At 35.1% G+C, this 14,525-nt stretch overlaps 2 protein-coding genes across 2 annotated transcripts in view; both read right to left on the bottom strand.

The window, feature by feature from the left end:
- The window catches only part of gnb4b (guanine nucleotide binding protein (G protein), beta polypeptide 4b), a 30,611-nt gene extending 17,802 nt beyond the window's left edge, over positions 1-12,809 (bottom strand). The window contains exon 1 of the mRNA XM_079844565.1: positions 12,617-12,809. The gene's annotated coding sequence lies outside the window, so the exon portion shown is untranslated. The remainder of the gene's footprint in view (positions 1-12,616) is intronic.
- Positions 1-14,525, bottom strand: part of traf3ip2b (TRAF3 interacting protein 2b) — a 1,379,907-nt gene that overhangs the window by 1,195,367 nt on the left and 170,015 nt on the right. The gene's annotated exons all lie outside the window — the stretch shown is intronic.

Here is a 14,525-nt window from a genome sequence, read left to right as displayed (position 1 = left end):
CCCACCAACTGCTGCCAAATGCCACCCATATGTTCACTGACCTTTCCGTCAAATCAAGCGGCCGCGTCTCAACTTCTCGCTCGCCTTTGATTCCATACCAATGTGTTAAGAGTTAGAAGATCTACTACAAACTCAAACAGCGTCTGTGCGTTAACAGTAAAGGTTATTAGAGAGTAAATACTAGACTGATGGATTGGTCATCTCTCAAACTATCATTCTAGTTAGTTAGTTTTGATTATAAACAAATAATGTGATGTGATATGCAAAGTAAAATAAGTTAGAAACAAAAATCTAAATGAGATGAGGAACCTTCCATTTGTAAGTTATTGAATTCATTGGTAACACGTTATAATGAAGACCCATTAGTTAAAGGTGCACCATGTAACATTTTTTTGCAGTAAAATATCCCAAAACCACTAGGCCAGTGTTATATATTTTGTTCAGTTGAGTACTTACTAGGGGTGTAACGGTACACAAAACTGCCGGTTCGGTACGTACCTCGGTTTTGAAGTCACGGTTCGGTACGAGTTCGGTACAGCAGATTTACAAAATTGCTTTTTATTTATTTTTTATATTTAACAGTGGTTTACTGGAGAAAAAAAGTGTCCTTGAATGAATTAAATTATATCTAAAAGTGTATTTAAGATATTTCTGTAAATTATAAAGGGAGCCCTTACTTGTACATTAATATTAAAGGTTCACAACAGAGCCCAAACTATTAGCCTAAATTCAGTTGCTATTCATTTTTAGGTATAATAATCAACACTCAAATAACACATTGTGTGCAAATATGTAAACTTCACATAAGGCAGTTTTTGCATTAACTTCTAAATCTAATTATAAAATAGTTTTTTTCTCCAAATCGTTGTTGAAATATAATAATTTATATACAGTGTCTGTCATTTTCATGACAGGTTTATTTAACATGCATGAAATAATCAAGACATCACTAACAGGTTAAGTAGAATATAATGAATATAACGGCTAATATAGAGCATATATTTAGCGAAAGAGTTGATTTCTCTAGTGAATAAAATTCTGTGCACACTGAATGACTGCCTGAGGTAAATGTGATGCTAACGTTACATGACATTGTTTAGTTCACAAGCAGTTATATTGACATCTTTCCACAGTTGAAACACTGATTTAGCGATTACACCACATATAGGCCTATACATGACAGTAAATTGTAATGTATCCTCAGCATACCTTCAGATCGTCATTCATGTTTATTCTTGAATCTTTAGTAACAGATGATCGATCGCCTTCACAGATGATCGCGTTCACGCGCATGCGTGTCGCGCGGCCGCTTGAACTGTGATCAGTGACCAGTCACGCCACAGAGCATCAAAACGGCATTTATCGTTTGAATTTCGTGATAAAATGGACTGAATACTTAATATGTTCGTGTGGGAACTCGGATTGAAGTGTGTTCCGCGCTTACAACAAGCCGACTGTTAACTGTTAAACATTACATTCATAACCGTTCGGTACACGCGTGCACCGTACCGGAAGCCCTGTACCGAAACGGTTCAATACGAATACGTGTACCGTTACACCCCTAGTACTTACAATATCTCAAATGTTTCCAAATATTTGTAAATCATGAGATGAAATTTTACTCACTCTCGCAGGTTTGAGGTTTATAAAGTGGGAAATTAACGCAAATGTTTATTATTAAATGAATCAACAAAGATTATCAAATCAGTCATTTGGAAACTTTCTTGTGCAAAGTAATTTCAGCAATACACCCTTCTCTAGCTCTCAAAATGAGCAAATTGCTTCTAGCTTCAAAAGACATCACACCTGCACTATAAAAGTAGTCTGCGCGCTCCGATTCAAAACTTTCGCTTTCGTTTCGGGAGAGCTGACGGAAATCACTGCCCACGTCTTTTTAAATCTTGCCAATTTGAACATGCGAGCGATTTTATAGCATTCCGTCATATATGGGGATGGGAGCTGAGAGAGAGTTTTCTTTGCGCTCATACCAACAACAAACAGACAAGCCTAAAGAGCGTCGCGCATTCCAAATCAAGTTGTTTTTCCTTAGTCAAATACACACAAACTTATGTCAAAAATGTCCATCTTTAGTGAGCAGTCACATAAACACAGTTGGTTATGTCTTACGCGAATATAGTGCAATAGTATGCGTGCAAATATTATGAAATCTAAATGTCATTGGTTGAAACGAACGCTCGAGATGTCATTATATTTAAACGATACAATCTTATGTATGTGCGTTGATCAGTACAAGTCAGGATGGGCAAGTGACAGATCCTTGGCAAGGTTTGATTGTTCTTCAGCAGTTTTATAAACAAAGTAATTCCAAATTTCACATCTAATTCTCTCTTTATTAACTCCTATTTTGCGTGTTGAGTGAGATTCAACTGCTGTATTCATTTTGTTCCTCTATGGCGCCAGATTTGCCGGTTTCGCGTCAGTTTGGGTAGCGCACTGCCACTTAGCAGTGAACTTCGGAACAACATATACCGAAATGAGCAAAATCTTGATATCGTACCGTTTGAAATAAAATACATACCGGTATACCGCGCATCCCTAGTGCCTACACAATGTTACAGTTTTGCCCACCACCCTTCTTCCGCCATCATTATATTTTACGGGGAAGCCAAAATGCTCCCATACATGCGATTTGACTGATGCGGGAGGCTTTTCAAGTTCTTCTACTTCTCCGCTAGCCACTGTTGACTGATTAACATGCCCTGTTCACGTGAACACAAGTGTTTCTCTGAAACTCAGCATCGAGTTTAAAGGAACGAGATCACTTAAGCAATATCGGCAGAAAAACTGTCTTTTAGTCTGCGATCACTAAACAATTCAGATTAATCCACAAGTTTAAAAAAAAATGCGCAATAAATCCGCGGGTCACGTGCGTGCCGAACCGTGGGTCGTGATCCGTACGGATCAACTGCGATCCGTTACACCCCTAGCTCAAACGTGGTGTCTTCAAACTACGCCTTTGTTTTGACCTCTAGCGGACGGGAAAGTTACATAACATAACACACGCCTCGCGAGCAGCGGGACTTTTATTATGACACAGTCGCCGGAGCCATTTCCGCTTTGACGCCATCGACAAGCCACGCCCTCACACGTCCCGGTTACTCGGGTAAAATAGCAATTTCTCACGGTTTACAAATAGTTGGAAACATTTGGGATATTGTGAGTACTGAACAAAATATATAACACTGGCCTAGTGGTTTTTGGATATTTTACTGAAAAAAATGTTACATAGTGCACCTTTAAGATGAATAAATGCTGTAAAAGTATTTTAGTTGTTAGTTTGTTAACAGATATAGTTAACAAATGAAACCTAAAGTGTTACCAATTCATTAGATGTGCAATAGGCATTTACCACATGATGATACATGAATTTCCAATAAAAAGAAACACTAGATCATGATATATACTGTTACCCTGAATATATTACTCATAGCATTAGGTCATACTGCCCAACTACTACCAGACAGCAACACCCAACATATTTATAATACCAAAGACTACGAAGATAAACTTTAACAAACACAAAGAGACATTTTTCAAATAGTTCTGTCTTGATTTGGTTTCGACCTTCATGTAATGCCGCATGATTTTAAACATGATCAGACACAGAAAGTGTTAGTTTATCTTTGGTCGTCTGTGAGACACAGCTGGGACCGTCGTCCTGTAGGCCTTGGGCTGGGACTGATTTAAGCCTCTATGGATTCAAACTCACGTCAGTGCAATGATGACGTCCTGCGGCAACTACAGCTTCAACCTTTAAAATATCCCATGTTCGGACTAGGGCAGCGCAACTAATCGGAATAAAACAGTTGTGATGTTGCTTAGTGAGATTAAATCAAGGGGTACTTCACCCCTGGCAAAATGGGCTTTTAATTAAACGTGGCTGCCTATGCATTAGAAACGTAAAAGAAATCGGTGCTAGGGTTGGGCCGATAGATGATTGCAGAACATATTAAAGACATATTTATTTTCCGTTGCTTTCAACTGTCCTTAGTTATATGTGGTTGAATGATTTGTGTCTATGGATGTCTGTTTATACTACTGAACTGTGGAATCTGTAAAGCACTTTGGTCAACTTGTGTTGTTTTAAATGTGCTGTATAAATACATTTTTGATTGATTGATTGATTGATTGATTGATTGATTGATTGATTGATTGATTGATTGATTGATTGATTGATTGATTGATTGATTGATTGATTGATTGATTGATTGATTGATTGATTGATTGATCAGACATCTCGATGTTGAGCCGGCATTGTGATGCCACCGCAAATAATGAAGTTGTTCCCGATCACATTCAAAACAGAACACAATTTAAACACTAAAGATTTTATTGTGCCAAAAACTGCAAACGAATTATGGGCTACTGGATGTTTTACACAAATTAAACCTATGAATTCAAATGGCATCCAAACCATGTTTCCATCTGGACAGCGAGACAGAACGCTAGCAGCATTTTCCTGTTTCTAGCTGATGTCAAAACAGCGGTGCGGATCACACCACAAGCACTCAGGATCGGTTGTGGTAATGATATTTCAGCGCTATATCCTCTAGTAGTTTTATCTAAAATCAAAAGGGCTTCATTCTCCAGGCGCGCGCCACATTAACGCAGCTTAACCCTTCTAGGAACTTCGGGTCTTTTCTGACCCCAAAGGACGTTTGCTCAAATTTAAACAAAATGTTCCCTTTGTCCAAATGGCATGAGACTTTGCATGGTTGTCAACGCTCTCTAGATCTACAAATAAAAAATATAATTGGATTGATATCTGTTTTTATGTTCGTGTGACAAAACAAAAAAAAAGTCACACTCAGGGTCAACCCGCTTAGAAAATGGACAAAATTCATCCTCAAAAACAGAAACAACACAGAACACGCAAACAGAAATGAAGTGGCACACTTCCAACAATGCATAAAACATCCAGAATGCAAAATTATCATGCTCACACACACATTTGTTATTGCTGTTCAGTTCATTGCATTTTGATGTTCATGTTGTATATTTCTTACTCAATATGTAATATAACTGTTAAATCCTGTTCATTTTTGTTCTGTTGCAGTTAGTAACTGAAGTGTAGATTAAATTTGTAGAATTAAGAAAATCAGATGTTTGAAATAAATGATAAACTAAACAGGTTTGATTGTAATCATAATGTAATATCATTGAAAAAAATATTTTTTCAGTACAAAAATATATATATATATTTGAATTGCTATAATTGTGATTTCATAACATTTAGATATGAATCCAACTGAAAAATACTTGTGAAAAGATGTCTTTCATAGCGGAGCTCTGCAGCCATTTACTGGTAAAAGTCTATCTTTTTTTTTTTTTAATTGTGTTTTCCAAAAGATGGGCAAAAATCTTACACGACTAAACCATGTCAAATTATCCGTTATCCCCACGAATGAAAGTTAGAAATTTGGGTCTTTTATAAAGGGAATTTTACATTAAAAAAACTGATTTTGTGAGAAAATTCATTAAAAAAATATTTTTCAATTTATTTACATACATTTTAAATTTATTATAAATGCTCCAAAATGTTGAGTGCACAGATGTTGAGTAAAAACATTAATAAACAGAGTAAAATTACATTTGTTCTAAAAAAAAAAAAAAAAAATTGTTTTGTTACAAAATTACATTTTGTTGCCTGGGGTCTGTGGAGACCCCAAAGACCCTGAGTGTACTCCTCTAGAGTTAAACAGTTGAGTTTTACCGTTTTCGAATCCATTCAGCCGATCTCCGGGTCTGGCGGTAGCACTTTTAGCATAGCTTAGCATAGATCATTGAATCGGATTAGACCGTTAGCATCTCGCTCAAATGACCAAAGAGTTTCGATATTTTTCCTATTTTAAACTTGACTCTTCTGTAGTTACATCGTGTGCTAAGACCGACGGAAAATTAAAAGTTGAAAAGATGAGTGCAGCGGTGAAATATTACGCAGCGCCTGAAAATAGTCCCAGCGCTCTCTGTGTAAGCCGGTTGTCACGTTGGTTATGTTGACGAAGTTAGCCTATTTTCAGGCGCTGTGTAATATCATTGCGCCGCTGCACTCATGGTACGGCTCAAAGCTCTTGATTATTACGCAGGAATGAGAGTATAGTTCCTAGACATATCGGCCTAGAAAAGCACAACTTTTCATTTTCCGTCGGTCTTTGTACACGATAGTAGTTTCGGGAGGTCTACTAAAAAATGTGGACGTAATCTGTAGTTTTCAGGAAAGCCCTGGAGCAGTCAAAAGACGTTTGCTGACGAATAAACGTGAATTTCTCGGTCCAGGTAACACAGAAAACGAGTCAACATGGTTCATCTACATATCTTGTTTACATCTGGCCACTTCATGCGTTTTTACTGATCAGATTTATCCAAACGATTCCATTTACACTTGGTCTCATAAATGTATCTCCGCAAAACGGATGTAAATCCGACCATCAATTCCCGCACTACATGCAGATTTAATGGAGATAACGTCACCGAAAATAACAGATATGAGCTGCATTTTATTGATCATCAGCTCATTTCAAAATCAAAGACCGCAATAGGAGATCGAGTACGGAAACAGCACAGGTCAGATCATTCGGTTTCTTTACTTTTAATGCAGATGATTGTGTGTTGAGCATCTTACTTTCGGTAGTTTGTGCGTTGGCTGAAGAGATGCTCAAATGCTCATCTGCGGCAGTAGCGCTGTCACATCTGGCTATAACATGTCATATAGCCTATTACTCACTCACACGTTTATTTTGTAGCATTGTTGGGAGGAAAATGTACATGTGGTTTCAACTACCAGATGCATTTAGACCGTTTTGACTGGAATGCGGCCCAGACCACCTCCTCAAGTGGTTTGAGCGATCAGATTTAAAGGGTTAGTTCACCCAAAAACGAAAATAATGTCATTTATTCCTCACCCTCATGCCGTTCCATGATCTTACGGGTGTGGAACGGCATGAGGGTGAGGAATAAATTACATTATTTTTGTTTTTGGGTGAACTAACCCTTTAAATCCATCTTGAACACTGCAAAAAATGCTTTTGTTACTTAGTATTTTTGTCTTGTTTCTAGTCCAAATATCTAAAAAAATCTTACATTAAGAAGCATTTACTAGACGAGCAAAAGTAATTGTCTTGTTTTGGGGGAATAAGCAAAATGATCTGCCAATGGGGTAAGCAAACAGAAAACAAGATTATTTTGCCTACCCCATTGGCAGATTATTTTGCTTATTTGAAGCAAAAACTCACTTAATTTTGAGTTATTTTTCCCCCAAAACAAGACAATTACTTTTGCTCGTCTAGTAAAATGCTTCTTAATGTAAGAATTCTTAGATATTTGGACTAGAAACAAGAAAAAAATAATAATAATTGCAGTGAATGTGTTTCGAAGGGCATTTACACCTGGTCTTTTCACACTTGGATAGCCATCCCATCAGAGAAAACACATGAAGTGACCAGGTGTAAACCGTCCCGTCGTAACAATACAAAGCGAGTTTCTGCCTGTTTTAGAGTAAAGTACAGCATTGTGTTCTTTTACGTGATTTAAAAGGTTTGTTAGGACAGCCATATCATATTTTTTCTAAATACATTTTTTTTAAATATGGCAATACAATATTACAATAGCAAAATGTCTTATTTTGTTTAATATCTCTAAATAATAATAGTAAAATTTATATAAATCCCAAGGAAAATGAGTCAAATTGTGCAGCCAAGCAAACCTGGGACTTAAAAAAAGGGATATTTTACCCAAAAAACGAAAATAATGTAATTTATTCCTCACTCTCATGCCATTCCACACCAGTAAGATCTCCGTTCATCTTCAGAACACAAATGAAGATATTTCATTCATGGAACGGCATGAGGGTGAGGAATAAATGACATTGTTTTCCTATTTGGGTGAACTAACCCTTTAAATCCATCTTGATCACTGCAAAAAGTGCTTTTAGTATTTTTGTTTTGAGTCCAAACATCTAAAAATTCTTACATTAAGAAGCATTTACTAGACAAGCAAAAGTAAGTGTCTTGTTTTGGGGGGAAAATAACTCAAAATTAAGTGAGTTTTTGCTTCAAATAAGCAAAATAATCTGCCAATGGGGTAAGCAAACAGAAAACAAGATTATTTGGCCCCATTGGCAGATTATTTTGCTTCTTTGAAGCAAAAAAATTCTAAATACAATTTTTTTATATGGTGATAAAATAGTGCAATAGTAAAATGTCTTTTGTTTAATATGTCTAAATAATAATAGTAAATTGATATAAATCCCAAAGAAAATGAGTAAAATTGTGCAGCCCAGCAAACCTGGGACTTAAAAAAAAAAAAAGGGGATAGTTTACCCCAAAATGAAAATACTGTCATTATTTACATTATTTATAAATTTCTTTCTTCTGCTGAACACTAAAGATGATATTTGAAGAATATGGGGAACAAAACAGTTGTGGGTATTGACATCGTCCATAGTATATATGGAATATTGTTTTCCATATTTCCCCCTTTACTATGGAAATCAATGTTGCCCCACAACTGCTTGGTTGCCCATATTTTTCAAATATCATCTTTTGTGTTGAGCAGAAGAAAGAAATTCATACAGGTGATGACAGCATTTCCATTTTGGGGCGAGCTATCCCTTTAAATCATAATAATAATTTTTATCCCAAAAAAATTGCAATTACATTTTTTCCCCTAAATCGTGCCGCCCTACTTCAGACATGATATTGATGTTGACCAAACTCTCCTGCGCTGTCTGTTATGCATTCATTCAAGTGAGCCCCATCCCCAGGTGATGCCCGTCAGGTGCCAGGATGTGTCAGATCAGCTTGGCACGCTCTCAGTGGGCACAGATATGTCCTGCTGGTTTTTTGCTCCATTAATGATGACAAAATACCCCATAACGGAGCCCTGCTGGACTGGCTCCACAGGGGACATGGGGATATTCACCCTACTCTTACATTAAAACAGAAATCAATCAATTTGGGTTGGGGGAAAAAGTGCCCTGATATTTTATTTCTATTTACAAGGCCAAACATAATGCACAATTAACATCCATATTTTTTAATATAACCAAAAATATCAAATATTGTATTTGTTTAGCTGCATGTCATGTGACCATGACCTCAGACAACCATGAACATGTGAATGTGTTATTAAAACGTTTACTTTAAAATGTCAAGTATTTTAGCTCAAAGGGGTTTGGCTGAATTTTGTGAATCCCAATTTAGTTACGCGTTTAGTGTCTGTTCATGAATCAAATATAACATTAAAATCATCTTTGAGAAAACATTAAACAGCTTTTTCACAATGATCGAGTTAATTCAACTGAAGTATCGGAGACATGCATGACAATGCTTTTATTTAATATCCCCATAAAGAGAAAACCTGCAGCTGAAAATCAATTACAGGAAGCAAATATTAGAAAATAACTAACTATATTCCACACATTCACACAATTATTATTATCATCTTCATGCACCTAATAAATACTCAAATCTGAAATTATTCTGTTTGACAATAATGTTTGATAGACCACAAAAACTATACATAATAATAATAAATAGATTAAAATAAATAAGTAAAGCAATAAATTAGATTAAATAAATAATGTGATTTAAATAAATTATAAGTTAGTTATTAATCTAAAAAAAAGGGTTTGTTTGACAATAATGTTTGATAGACCACAAAAACTGTAAATAATAAATACATTTAAATAAATTTGATATAAATAAATAATAATGTGATTTAAATAAATTATTAGTTAGTTATTAATCTATTATATATATTTTTTTAAATAAATATAAATAAATTAGTTTGTTTGACAATAATGTTTGATAGACCACAAAAACGGTAAATAATAATAATAATAATAAATATATTCAAATAAATGAGTAAAGCAATAAATTAGATTAAATAAATAATGTGATTTAGATATTTGATTAGATGGTTACTAATATTAAATAAAATAAATATTATTAATTAACTAATAATTTATTTAAATCACATTATTTATCTAATAGTAATATAAATAAAAAGTGTTTATGTTTGACAAGACCACAAAAAATATAAATAATAATAAATAAATTAGATTAAATAAATAATGTGATTTAAATAAATTATGAGTTAGTTATTAATCTATTAAATATTTTTAATGATTAATATAAATAATTAAAATGAGTTTGTTTGACAATGTCTGCTAAACCACAAAAATTATTATTTATTAATCTATTAAAAAAAAATTCATATAAATAAATAAAAATGTGTTTATGTTTGACAATAATGTCTGCTAGACCACAAAAACGATAAATAACAATAATAAATACATTATATTAAATAAAGAATGTGATTTAAATGAGTTAGTTATTAATCTATTAAATAGAAAATTATTAATTTAAATAAATAAAAATTAGTTTGTTTGACAATAATGTCTGCTAGACCACAAAAAACTGTAAATAATAATAATAATAATAATAATACATAACTAATGTGATTTAAATAAATTATTAGTTAGTTATTAATCTATTAAATAAAAAATATATTAATATAAATAAAAATTTGATTAAAATTAAATAAAACTAAATGTATGTTACAATACATTACTACAGTAAGTAGAACAAAATATATAATAATGTAACTGACACTAATTTTATATTTAAAACATTAATTTTCTGGGTGATTATAAATAACAGGGGGTTCCCTCACACCGGGATGATGATATTTGGATATTTGGGGGTCCGTGGCGTCTAAAAGATTGAAAACCCCTGTTCTAGACAATTTCTAAACCCTTAAAATAAACTCATAAAATTACTAATTACACAATAACCCACAATATTAAAGCTCACACATGACTGTCCCATAACTGTACAGAGTAAAACGGCAAATCAAGCCAGTAAATACCCAAATTATTCATGCTGGCAGAGTTTAACCTCCTGGGTGCCATATATTATATCTGAGTGAATTTCTCTGAAACCATAAATGCCACAGTTTTACGTCTGGATGTCCTGTAAAGAGCACATTCAGGGATTTTCAGAGATGCCAAATGTTTGGAGGTTTCACAGGACTACAACTTCTCTTTGGTATTTAAAAAACACTGAATGATCAACTTTAGCGCACTCATGGAATATGATCATATTTTGTAATCATCATTTATTAATACATCATTAATCAACAGCTCAGGAAAATGTTATGGGGTTTCTAATCAAAGTGTGACTTTCTTGAGTTATTTATCCTGTATAGTTACTGGTTTGGCGTCATTGTGTGTGTGTGTGTGTGTGTGTGTGTGTGTGTGTGTGTGTGGTCTTAAGAGAATTAAAATGGTGATTAAAAACAAAAATATGACTTTCTGTTACAAAACAGGGCCTTAAATGTCCACTGTAGAGACAAATCATGTTTATCAGGGATTCTGGGAGACACAACAAGTGAATCAGGAAATAAATTACATATCAATATTCCTATAAAATATTAGATATTATGAAAATGTTTCCAACTATTACTCCCATTATTACACTTATTTATTAATTGCATTAAAATGCGAATTAGAGACAGTGTATAGATACATTGTATATAATGGGAAAACCCATGAATGGCCCATTTCACCCACATATTGCATAAGGTAAAATGGTATATCAATCTTCCATTATATCTTTCATAACATCTTCAAGCAAAGTTTGGTTTAAAACCTTGAAAATTGATCGGTGAATGAAAAAAAATACCATTGTTTTTGCCTATACACAACATTTTTATTTTAAACAACCGAGTCCCGGTGTGCACGTACGAGGACATAGCATAACATATTGATAAAATGTAATAAAGAAATAAAATCCATTTGTTTCTTATGCTCGAAACAATGTAATGACATGAAAAAAATACAAATTTCCTCGGTTTTAGGAGATTAAAATAAGCTCATAAAATTACAAATATTAAAGATCTCACATGACTGTCCCATAACTGTATAGATTAAAAAGCCAAATTAAGCCAGTAAATATGAGAAAAACAGATTTCCCCAAAGGTAAAGTGAAAGTAAAACTATCAGCTTCTGCTCAAACAATCTCGGCGTCCTTCAAATGCATCAGATTCGAATTTCGAACATGACAAATGGAATTTTGAACATGAAAAATTGAATTTTGTGAACGTTCTATTCAACGTAACCAAGGATACAAACACCGAGGAACGTTCGTTTACATGACTTGCATCCAACCAAGACTTTGATTCGGTTCACGGAGCCTAATCAAGGACACGCTAATAATAATAATGTCATGCCAGCTGAGGTTTGAACCCACAACCTGTCCCTCATCCCCTCGGATATCTGACCACTACACCACCACACTGTCCATTAGGATGATTAACTCCTGCCAGGAAACACTTAACAGATTATAACGGTTGGAGTTGTGTGTGTATCGGGGCCTCCTGTTGCTTCTGCTTTAAACAGAACAACCCGCGGATATTAATTTAACTAATTAGCTGCGAAGTCAAGATCCAACCCCATCATTGACCACCACAAAACAGTCCGAACAAGTTCACCAGTGCGTTTAAATCACCCCGCAGGACCTTTCACGAGCATTTTACAAGCAGGAAATAGACGAGAAAAAGAGAAACACAGCATACGATTGTTTTTCCCCCTCACCTGATCAGGCTGGTTTGGGCAAATTCAGCTCCTTTCAGATCACTCGCATGTTGATACGCGCACAAGTAAAAATTCAAAGCTGCTCAATTAACTGGAACTCAATTTTAAACACATTTAAAGGGCCACGCAGCCCTCACGCGAGCTGAGAGTCAATTTTCACCAGCAATCTCTTCACCACACCCATAAGGGAACCGGGAACATGGCAACAGACGCGGCGGAGGGGTGGACCGACACACGCCGCTTATCTACAAAAGCCTAAAATCACTGTTTAAACGCATAAATGTGGTTTATATTATCTAGACTGTTATTAAATTACGATATACACCCAAACACCGTGTTCTGGCGTGAGCACAGCCGGGCCTGTGTGTGTTTGTGCGGGTGTGTTCACCCACAGCTGAATGGTTCCGTCCGTCCGCTGCCTCAACAAAGCGCCTGTAGGAGAAACAGGAAACGTATCCGCTACGTGTTTGCGTCTCGCAGGGAAACTCGCTACACTGTTTCTGTCGGAGTAAAAGTTACAATTAAACTTTAGGATGATCGGAAACATTTACGCGTTTGTCTGATCCCATTGTCATCTGCGACTAGTGCGACTGTAACTGTGATGATGTGTTTGTTTGATAGATAGATAGACAGACAGACAGACAGACAGACAGACAGACAGACAGACAGACAGACAGACAGATGGATAGAATGACAGATAGATAGATAGATAATAGATAGATAGATAGATAGATAGATAGATAGATAGATAGATTGATAGATAGATAGATAGATAGATAGATAGATAGATAGATAGATTGATAGATAGATAGATAGATAGATAGATAGATAGATAGATAGATAGATAGATAGATAGATAGATAGATAGATAGACAGACAGATAAATAGATGGATGGATGGATGATAGTAGATAGAACAATGGATAGAATGACGGATGGATGGATGGATAGACAGACAGATAAATAGATGAATGGATGGGTGGATAGAATGATGGATGGATGGATAGACAGACAGACATATAAATAAATAGATGGATGGATGGAACAATGGATAGAATGACGGATGGATGGATAGATAGATAGACAGACGGACGGACGGACGGACGGACGGACGGACGGACGGACGGACGGACGGACGGACGGATAGATAGATAGATAGATAGATAGATAGATAGATAGATAGATAGATAGATAGATAGATAGATAGATAGATAGATAGATAGATAGATAGATAGATAGATAGATAGATAGATAGATAGATAGATAGATAGACAGACAGATAAATAGATGGATGGATGGATGATAGTAGATAGAACAATGGATAGAATGACGGATGGATGGATGGATAGACAGACAGATAAATAGATGAATGGATGGGTGGATAGAATGATGGATGGATGGATAGACAGACAGACATATAAATAAATAGATGGATGGATGGAACAATGGATAGAATGACGGATGGATGGATAGATAGACAGACAGATAAATAGATGGATGGGTGGATAGATAGATAGAACAATGGATAGATGGATAGAATGACGGATAGATAGATAGATAGATAGATAGATAGATAGATAGATAGATAGATAGATAGATAGATAGATAGATAGATAGATAGATAGATAGATAGATAGATAGATAGATAGATAGATAGATAGATAGATAGATGGATGGATGGATGGATGGATGGATGGATGGATGGATGGATGGATGGATGGATGGATGGATGATTGATAGAACAATGGATAGATGGATAGAATGATGGATGGATGGATGGATAGATAGACAGACAGACAGATAAATAGATGGATGGATAGATAGATAGATGGATGGATGGATGGATGGATGGATGATAGATAGAACAATGGATAGATGGATAGAATGATGGATGGATGGATAGATAGACA

This window comes from Gobio gobio (genome assembly GCF_949357685.1).
Source record: "Gobio gobio genome assembly, chromosome: 19".
Lineage (NCBI taxonomy): Eukaryota > Metazoa > Chordata > Actinopteri > Cypriniformes > Gobionidae > Gobio > Gobio gobio.
The sequence above is the reverse complement of the archived record's forward strand: the minus strand, read 5'-3'. Positions and strand labels throughout refer to the sequence as shown.